The sequence below is a fragment of the Triticum dicoccoides genome, chromosome 2A, assembly GCF_002162155.2.
Source record: "Triticum dicoccoides isolate Atlit2015 ecotype Zavitan chromosome 2A, WEW_v2.0, whole genome shotgun sequence".
NCBI lineage: Eukaryota > Viridiplantae > Streptophyta > Magnoliopsida > Poales > Poaceae > Triticum > Triticum dicoccoides.
Window position 1 is genome coordinate 722298070 of NC_041382.1, and position 7185 is coordinate 722305254.

At 46.3% G+C, this 7185-nt stretch overlaps 1 pseudogene; it reads left to right on the forward strand.

Annotated features, from left to right (window-relative positions):
• The first annotated feature begins 2086 nt into the window (after positions 1-2086).
• Positions 2087-4921, forward strand: LOC119356620 (annotated as a pseudogene).
• Positions 4922-7185: the final 2264 nt, after the last annotated feature.

The following is a 7185-nucleotide window of genomic DNA, read 5'->3' on the forward strand; positions in this document are numbered from 1 at the left end:
GCGGGGGCCCCTCCTGGGCCTCCCGGGCCGGGACGGCGGCGGCGATGCGGTCCCGCGGGGGACACGTGGCGGGCGCTGGGTGGCTGAGGCGGGCGGCGGTGGACGTTGTCCGGCCGGGGGCGGACACGTCCGTCGGCGCGGATCTGGCGGGGATGATTTTTTTTTTAGGGTTTCGGGGAGAGGGAGAGATCCGAAAACGGAGGGGTGTATATATAGGCATAGAGGGAGCTAGGAGAGTCCAAATGAGGTGCGGTTTTCGCCCACACGATCGTGATCGAACGCTCTAGGACATGGAGCAGAGTTTGGTGGGTTTTGGGCCAAATTTAGGGGGTGTTGGGCTGCAACACACACGAGGTCTTTTCGGTCCCTCGGTTAACCGTTGGAGTATCAAACGAAGTCCAAATGACCCGAAACTTGACAGGCGGTCTACCGGTAGTAAACCAAGGCCGCTTGGCAAGTCTCGGTCCAATCCGGAAATGTTTAAACCCCACACACGAAAGAAAGCTAGAAATGACCACCGGAGGAGAACGAAGCGCCGGAATGCAAAACGGACAACGGGGAAAATGATCGAATGCATGAGATGAACATGTATGCAAATGCAATGCACGTGATGACATGGTATGAGATGCATGAAAACGAAAACAACACATGGAGACAAGGACCCGAACCCAAGAAATAAATATAACTTGACACCGGAAACGGCAAGAGTTGGAGTACAAATGGGGAAAGTTACATCTGGGGCGTTACAACATCGTCCGCAAAAATTGGCAGCCGTTGCTTCATCCCTCGAGAAGCTAACGGCTCCAAGTGCCCTCTTTGCGTTGCACGCTCAAACAGCCTTTGCAACGGCTCCATTATGAGAATAAAAAGCATCGGTGATATCGGCCTGCCCTGCCTGAGCCCCTTGCAGTTGTAAATAGTGTCCCCGGGGTCTCCATTCACCATGATCTTGGTGGTAGAGGTTGCAAGAATGCCACAAATCCATGATCTCCACCTAGGTCCGAAACCACGTTGTTGCATCACCTCGATCAGGAACGGCCACTGAACGGAGTCAAACGCTTTCGAAATGTCTAGCTTGAGAAGTATGGCGGGGTTGCACAAGGCATTCAGCCTCCGGGCTGTACTTTGGACCAACATGAAGCTGTCGTGTAAGGATCTGCCCTTCACAAAAGCACTCTGGTGGTTTCCCACAAGCATCGGTAGTTTCCACACTAATCTGCAAGCCAGCACTTTCTCAAATATCTTAATAGCTCCATGCACAAGAATGATCGGCCTAAAATCCGCCACATCCAGGGCACCATCCTTCTTGGGCAGCAAAGTAACAAGAGATTTGTTGATTACAACCAAACCTCGAACATCCCCATTGTAGAGACAAGCCAACGCCTTCATGAGATCATCTTTGATAACATGCCAGCATGCGGCATAGAAACGGCCCGTAAATCCATCCGGCCCGGGCACCTTGTCCAGGGGCATCCCCTTGATGACACCTTCCACCTCCTCATAAGTGAATGGCTCCTCTAGCTGCGATAGATCCAGCCGTGGCAAGTCCAACTCATTCAGATTTAACGTGTAACTCCGGGACTCAGCGGCACCAAATGCCGCGCCATAGTAGGCATCCACCGCGGAGGCCACCTCCTCTTGGCCAGAGTACATGCATCCGTTATGCTTGACCAAGCGGAGGACATTCTTGCGCTGCCTATGGCTCGCCTGCTGATGAAAGAGCCTTGTGCTGCCATCTCCTTCCTGCAATTGCAACAAACGTGATCTCTGTCTTGCTATGGTTCTCTCAAGGAGGATAGCCTTAGTAACTTCTTCTTTAGGCAACTCCTCAAGCCTCTCTCCACTTCCGACCGTGTTCTGTTTTCCATAGCAACATCCAGTACATGGCCTGCAACTTGTCTCTATTGTCCATACAATATATACAACTAAAAGAATGATACTATTAGTATGCAGCCGCCGCACAGGGTGCAAACTACCGACAACCACACCAGAGGAACGACCTCACAACTATTAGTATGCGGTTGTGAGGTGAGCGAGGGGGTCACCATCGTCCTTTTTGGCGTAACTGCTCGAGTAGCGGCCAGCGATGTCGGTGGCTGAGGGAAGGAAGACGGCGTGCGTCACCGGAGGGAGCGGCTACGTCGCTTCAGCGCTCGTCAAGACGCTGCTCGAGAAGGGATACGCCGTCAAGACGACGGTCAGAGACCCCGGTTGGTTTCTTGTTACCTCGTTCTGTATACTTCAGGAAACTTCAGGCCTCTTTGATTCGTAGGATTTCCAAAACGCGGGAATAGGAAAAACATGGAATTAGAGTGGAATGTCGTCTTGAATCCTATATGATTGTACGAGTGTTTAATTGTGCATAGAAAAAATGCAGGATTCTTTCAAACAAGTTTGAGTGGATGGGATGTTTCCTATGAAATCTAGTGCAAATGAATCCTATGGAAAATCTCCTATGGTTTACAATCCTTCGAATCAAACAACCAAGATAGAAAAAATTCCTAAGGATTAGAATCCTCCAAAATTCCTTTGAGAATCTTTTGAATCAAAGAAGCTCTTCTTCTTCAGAGTTTAGGCTGAAATCTTAGGTTCATTAGAGTTGAGATTCGACTGGATAGCCCATGTATTTTTAGTTTGTCCTTTATGATTTCTTTTGCAGGTTCAGCAAGCAAAACATGTTGGCAAATCATGTGCCTTCTGTTCTGCGTATATAGCGTATAAATTATGCCGAAATTGTCGGGAATTGTTGCCCCAAGATAGGGATGAAAACGGCACGAAAACAGCATGGAACTGGGTACTACCATATTTGTTTTCATATTTTTTTTGCAGAAGCGGAAACAAATACAGAAACCCCGAAAACGAATACGGAAACAGATACTACCGGAAACAAACACGAAGCGAATACGGAGTGGACACGGAAACAAAACTGTGTGTTGACCGGAACATAAAGCCCCCTTAAATCATGGAGAAATACAGACAAAAAATAAACAAATTGATGGAATTGTTAACATGGCTACAAAATAATATGGTTGTGTTGGTAACATAGGGTAGTATTGTAGTAGTACATGACAATTCCGTATAGGGTCTAATTGAATATGTGTGTGGTAATAAAAGTTGGAACTCAAATTATACATTTTGCTCATTCTACTCATTTTGTCATTGCATGTTGTTTGGTTGTTGGGCTACAAAGTAGCTATGGGCTTATAGTAGAAACGGAAATTTCATATTAACGGAAACGAAAAGTTCCGTTTCCACGTGTGTTCCACCGAAAAACACCATTTCGTTTTTGTTTCCGTTTCCGCATAAAAATTCCATTTCCATTTTCGTTTTACAAATTTTCATTTCTATTTTCATATTTCCTCTCTGTTTTCATTTTTCCTCCGAAAAAACGAAAACTTTCCACTCCATTTTCATCCCTACCCCAAGACTCTGAAGATTCCGTAATTTTTATTCTTTTTGACAGATATATGCGTAATTTTTATGAAGATGCCATGGGGAAGAACTCCCACCTCAAGGATTTGCAAGCGCTTGGCCCCTTGGACATCATCCGTGCCGATCTGAGTGAAGAAGGCAGCTTTGACGAGGCAGTTTCTGGCTGCGGCTACGCCTTCTTGGTTGCTGCCCCGATGGACTTCGGGCCGGCAGATCCTGAGGTAAACACCCATCTCCATGCCCCAGCAAGCTTCGTTTTCATTGCCATAATTGCTCTTCAGGCATCTCATGGTGACCGGGTTGTTGGAAGTTAGGACAAACTAGTTATTCTCAAAAAAAAAAAAATCTCAGCTATAGAAGACTTTTTTTCAAGACTTGGGATACTGTTCACCCTGCTGTTCAGCATTTGGCAATCCAACCGTGCCAATTTATTTATTTCCTCTTCAGGCTATGATCGACGCTGCCGTGCAAGGAACAGTCAACGTGATGAGGTCGTGCGTGAGAGCGAAGACGGTGAAGCGTGTGATCCTAACGTCATCATACGGCGCTGTCTGTAGGAGGCTGTTGCAGGGCGACGACCACGTGCTGGACGAGAGCTCTTGGTCCGACGTCGAGTACCTCAGAGCCAACAAGCCAATAACTTGGGTGCATAAATATTTGTGTTCAGTTTCTCGCGCCTATACATTTATAATCAACATAAATATTGTCGGTACAACGTTAACGTTGCATGGAATTTGCAACATAGGCATATGCGGTATCGAAGGTGCTTCTAGCGAAGGCGGCGAGCGAATTCGCGGAGGAGAACGGCATCAGCCTTGTCACCGTGTTGCCCGTGTTCGTCTTGGGTACAGCACCGGTCTCCAAGCCCGCATCCAGCATCGTCCCTATCACCCTCTCCCTATTGACCGGTGAGAGAGGCTATCATTTCCTCTATGTTCAATATATAGCAAAAACAAATCTGATTTATGCCCTGTCTTCTTCTAACCGGTATCACCGTATACATTTTCAGGTGACGAGGCACTGATGGGCATCATGATAGGGTTGCACTCGACCACAGACGGTATGCCAATAAGCCACATCAACGACCTCTGTCATGCTGAGGTGTTCGTCGCTGAGAATGAGTCCTCCTCAGGAAGATACCTCTGCTGCAGTCACAACACCACCATCTTGCAACTCGCTCGTCTCATGGCCGAGAAGTACCCACAATACAACATAAAAGTCAAACGGTATGCGGACCATCCATCTAAACTATTGGATACATATGCATGTTTTTTTTTTTGCAGGTTTGACAACGTCCAAGTAAGGTTTTGCAGCTTCGAGGGGTTCCCAGAGAGGCCGAGAGTGTGTGTGTCGTCTGAGAAGCTCATCGGAGAAGGGTTTGTGTTCAAGTACGATGATATCCCCCGCAAAAAAAAAGTACGATGATATAGGTGAAATCTTTGACGACCTTATCGAGTACGGCAGAACCACGGGGATTCTACCCTACTGATGTGTACGTCAACCAACTATGCAGAGGCCGAGTGTCACTTTTTTTTCGAAAAGGGGGGATACCCCGGCCTCTGCATCAGCATGATGCATACGGCCCTCTTATTAAACAAAATAGAGTAGTATCAACAAGGTTCCAAAGGTCCTGAAAAATGAAAAAATAAAGCAACACAAGCTCACACAGAGCCTGGATAAGCTAGATACATCAAGCTAGCCACATCAAAGAGCCACAACCGGCGGGGCAAACTAGATAGGAATACTAAATGCCTATCCTATTACATGACCGCCATCCAAACCGGTTGAAGATATCCCGAGCTACCATCTCCCAACGGACAGACCCAGTAACCAAATGCTCCCTGGCCTCCGTCTGGGTGAGTAGCGACCATGAACGAATCAGAGCCGTAGTCCGGAATAAAACCTGCAAAAAATGAATATATGATGTTCTGTTAAAGACCAAATCGTTTCTGCAGTTCCAGATGGTCCACAGCAAAGCACAAACCCCCACCCGAATATGTCTCCCTAAGTTGGGCTCAATCCCATTAAGCCATGTCCCAAACAAAGTACTAACAGAATTCGGTGGTTTGATGTTAAAAGTAATGTGGACCGTCTGCCATAGAACCTTTGCAAGCGGGCAATCAAAAAAGAGGTGTTTAATAGACTCATCCCGATCACAGAAACTACACCTAGTAGGTCCTGTCCAATTGCGCTTCTTCAAGTTATCCTTAGTTAAAATTACTTGTTTATGAACAAACCACATAAACACTTTTATTTTCAAAGGAACTTTGACATCCCAAACATGTTTGGACGTGGGAATGGAGCTCAAATTAATAACATCAATATACATTGATTTGACCGTGAAGCCTCCAGACTTAGTCAACTTCCAGCGCAATTCATCAGGTTGTTGAGACAGGTGGATATCTATCAGCCTTCTAACTAGATGGAGCCATTGTTCCCAACGATTGCCCGCTAGCACTCGTCTAAACTGAATATTAAGGGGGATAGATTGGAAAACCGAAGCAATGACCACCTCCTTTCGTTGAACAATACGATACAAGGAGGGATATTGGATGGCTAGTGGTGCGTCACCAAGCCAAGTATCCTCCCAGAAACGCGTGCTCGAGCCGTTTCCTACAACAAACTTTGTCCTATTAACGAAAGCCTGCTTGACCTTCATGAGCCCCTTCCAGAAAGGCGAGTCAGTCGGCCTTACAGATACTTGCGACAAAGTTTTTGACTGGAGGTACTTGCCGCGAAGGATCTGTGCCCACACAGCATCCGTCTCCGACGAGAGCTTCCACAGCCACTTGCTAAGAAGGCATTTATTCTTAATTTCTAGATTCTCAATACCTAGACCCCCTTGGTCCTTCGGTCTACAAATAATGTCCCACTTAGCCAGTTTGTATTTTCTTTTCAGCTCATCACCCTGCCAGAAGAACCGCGATCTATAGAAATCTAGTCTCTTCCTGACTCCAACTGGTATCTCAAAGAACGAAAGAAGAAACATCGGCAAACTTGTGAGCACCGAATTAATAAGTATTGACCGGCCTCCATAAGATAAGAGCTTGCCCTTCCAGCAGCTCAGTTTCTTCTCAAATCGGTCTTCAATGCACTTCCATTCTCTGTTCGTTAGCCTACGATGGTGGATAGGAATCCCTAAGTATGAGAAAGGTAACTGTCCCAACTCACACCCAAACAATTGTTTGTAGGCCTCCTGCTCATCTTTGGGCCTACCAAAGTAGAACAACTCACTCTTATGAAAGTTGATCTTCAACCCGGTCCATTGTTCGAATAGGCATAACACCAGCTTCATATTCCTAGCCTTACTCACGTCATGCTCCATAAAGATGATCGTATCATCAGCGTATTGTAGGATAGAAATGCCTCCATCAACTAGATGAGGCACCAATCCACCTACTTGACCATTTTCCTTAGCCCGTCCTATCAGAATTGCCAACATATCTATCACAATGTTAAACAAGATAGGGGACATTGGGTCTCCTTGTCGTAGGCCTTTATGAGTCTGAAAGTAATGACCTATATCATCATTAACTTTAATTCCCACACTACCCTTTTGCGTAAATGATTGGACCTGCCTTCGCCAGGCTTCATCAAACCCTTTCATACGCAAAGATTGTTGGAGAAATGGCCACTTTATCTTATCATACGCTTTCTCGAAATCCACTTTAAAAATCACTCCATCCAATTTTTTGGAGTGGATTTCATGGAGCGTTTCATGCAAAACTACCACTCCTTCAAGAATGTTTCTGT